This window comes from Olea europaea, chromosome 17 (genome assembly GCF_002742605.1).
Source record: "Olea europaea var. sylvestris chromosome 17, O_europaea_v1, whole genome shotgun sequence".
In the NCBI taxonomy this organism is placed as follows: Eukaryota; Viridiplantae; Streptophyta; class Magnoliopsida; order Lamiales; family Oleaceae; genus Olea; species Olea europaea.
In genome coordinates this window covers 34,584-37,783 of record NC_036253.1, presented here as the reverse complement: position 1 = coordinate 37,783, position 3,200 = coordinate 34,584, and the positions used below count along the sequence as shown (strand labels likewise).

At 33.7% G+C, this 3,200-nt stretch overlaps 1 long non-coding RNA gene across 1 annotated transcript; it reads left to right on the top strand.

The window, feature by feature from the left end:
- The first annotated feature begins 361 nt into the window (after positions 1 to 361).
- LOC111365879 lies at positions 362 to 1,358 on the top strand. Its single transcript, XR_002697515.1, has 2 exons — positions 362 to 887; positions 964 to 1,358. It is a non-coding gene; the product is annotated as an uncharacterized LOC111365879 (long non-coding RNA).
- The last annotated feature ends 1,842 nt before the right edge of the window (positions 1,359 to 3,200 follow it).

Below are 3,200 nucleotides of genomic sequence, written 5' to 3'. Positions count from 1 at the left end.
ATGGTTTAGAAGTGAAATACGACTTTTCTCACTTTATCAAAAATAATTCTTATTTTATTTTGTAAGTTGATTTATAATTTGATAATTTACATGATATAATCTTTTGATATAATAATGAGAATGTTTTCACCTTTTCATATTATATTGAAAATCAAATTCTTGTGATAACAAATCCATGAAAATGTCTAACTCATGCTAAGAAAATCAAAATTTGTTGATACTTAAAATGTCACTTGTTGGTAAGGGGTTGATTGAAAATATTTGAACTTGAGGGGGGTAAATGGCATCTTCTAGAAAATAGGAGGACTATTGCTACATTCTTGAAACATCTGTCATTTTACAACGCCATAATTGTGTACACTTCACCAACTTCGTAGAGTCCAAAATTGTCACAAAAATCCATTCTGCAGATTGCACTTCTAGAGATTTCTGAAACCTCACCCCAAAATAGATTACCCTCCAGTTTCAATCCATCTACTTGTTTTCTATTTAGCCATAGATACCATTTTGAAGAATCCAAAATCGTGAAAGAGTTTGGTGGGTTGTGATTTTGTCTGTTTATTTAATCTGAAGCAAGAATATTTGGGCCAATCTTGAAAGTATTGTCTTCAAGTTGAGAATCAAAATTTGAAGAATCCAAAATCAAGAAAGAGTTTGGTGGGTTGTGATTTTGTCTGATCGTTTAATCTGAAGCAAGAATTTTTGGGTCAATCTTGATAGTATTGTCTTCAAATTGAGAACCTTTGATTCTCGAGGTTGATTATTCAATCCAGTTCAAGAGAATCAAGAAATTGTGTGCTATTTTATTGGAAAGATTTTGGATTTTTGAGAATAGTTAAGAATTTGATGGTTTGGGAAATGGGGATGAGGGTTTGTTCTTGATATGGGTTCGTCTTAAATCTAACTATTTCAATTTCTTTTAATTGTTTCTTGAATCAGAGTGAAACATTTGAAATTTTGCAGGATTGGGACATAGAGACAATGGCGATGCCATGGAATATGACAATTTGGATGGCAAGTATGATATGGATGGCACTGAGTGGTTGGATAGTTTCTTGTTTAACTGTTGCTGATGAAATTGCTAATTCCCTGCGAACTGGGGAAATTAGCCCTTTCCATGTTGGTTGATCCAAGAAAATGGCTGTGAATTTAGCTCATTCTCTGGTTTGATCTTTTTTTATTTTTTGTTTAATATATATTTGGGAATGTAATTTAATGTTGATAGGCTTCGTCGAATTTTATCAATGTGTATAGTAATTTGAGTGTTTTTACTGATGTGAGTTTTGAGTATTGGAATGAAAAATGGCAGGATACACGATCTATATTTATGGGGAGTATGTTAAATCATTTGTTAATTTTATGGTTCCTTAGTCAAATTTGTGATTTTTATACCATTTCTGTGAGTATTTGAATGGAGAGGAGTTCTTCTTCTGATGATGATGCTGAGAGAAAACTGAGATGCTGCAGTGAAGAAAACCAAGAAGCTGCTGGAAAGAAAAACAGAGATATTACTGGAAAGAAAACTGAGATACAAAATACAAAGAGTTTACTTCAATCTATATTGCAAAAGACGTTTTTGATACATACATACATCCCTCTTGATAAGTTTTCAACCACTTTTACCTACTACATAAGACTTCACATTTTTTACAACATATATTTTACAAAAAGTACAGCAGATAACTTGCTTAAATTATGTTAAAACCATACATTACAATAGTCATCGCATCAGTAATTAAATCACTGCTACAGCAAAAAGGTCATCATATCAACACTCCTCCTTGAGCATTTTGCTGGAGACTTTAAGCATTGATCTTAGATGTTCAAATCTGACTTTAGGAAGAGCTTTTGTGAATATATCTGCAATCTGATTTTCTGAGCAGCAATATTGAAGACTGATTTCTTCATTTTACTCAACCTACTTTACAGCATGATACTTGATTTTTATGTGCTTTGCTTTTCCATGGTGAACTAGATTCTTTGACATAGCTATAGCAGACTTACTGTCACAATAAATTTCAGTAGCCTTTTGTGGAATAAATCCCTAATCACATAAAAATTTTCTAAGCCAAATAGCTTGATTTGCAGCTGCTGCTGTGGCTATATATTCTGCTTCGGCGGTGGATTGTGCAACAATTTCTTGCTTCCTCGAATTCCATGAAAATATACCTGAACCAAAAGAGAAACAATACCCCGAAGTGCTTTTCATATCATCCATGCTACCTGCCCAGTCACTATCAGAACAGCCCCTCAAACATCGATCTAGGGATTTTTCGAACCACACTCCAAAACTAGTAGTTCCTTTTAAGTAACTCAAGACTCGTTTTGCTGTCTTGAAATGAATATCACTTGGAGAATGCATAAATCTTGAAAGAAGACTCGTCGTAAACATCAAATCTGGCCTTGTTGAAGTCAAGTACACCAAGCTTTCAATTAAACTTCTATATGTACCTTCATTCGCCTTTCCTACCCCATCTTTTTTTGAAAGTTTTCATTAACTCCAAGAGGTGTTTCAGTTGGCTTGAAATTTTCCATCTTAAATTTCCTTCGCATACTTCTTTTAAGAGATGAATATACCATGATCAGTTTGATGAATCTCCATGCTAAGAAAGTAGCTCATAACTCCAAGATCCGTCATTTCAAAGTGTTGCTTCATTTCATCCTTAAAGTTTTTCATCTCTATTTCATCTTCTCCTATTAACAAGAAATCATCCACATATAAAGAAATTATTAAAATAGCTGCATTTTCCCTCCTTTTTACATAAAGAGTGGCTTCATTTTGATTACTTTGAAATCCTTTTTATTGAAGATAACCATCAATTTTGTTATACCATGCTCTAGGCGCTTGTTTTAAACCATAGTGCGCTTTCTTAAATTTGTAAACTTTGTCCTCCTTTCCAGCAATAATGAATCCCGTTGGCTGCTCAAAATATATCTCATCCTTCAATGTGCCATTCAAGAAAGCAGATTTAACGTCGAGCTGATATACTTTCCAACTCCTCATGGCTGCAAGTGCAAGTAGTAGTCTTATTGTTTCCAATCTTGCAACTGGAGCAAATGTTTCACAATAGTCAACTCCAAATTTTTGTGAATATCCCTTTACTACAAGTCTTGCCTTATGCTTGTAGATTGAACCATCCGAATTCAATTTTGCTCTGTAAACCCATTTGACTCCAATGACTTGTTTGTGAGTTGGTTTA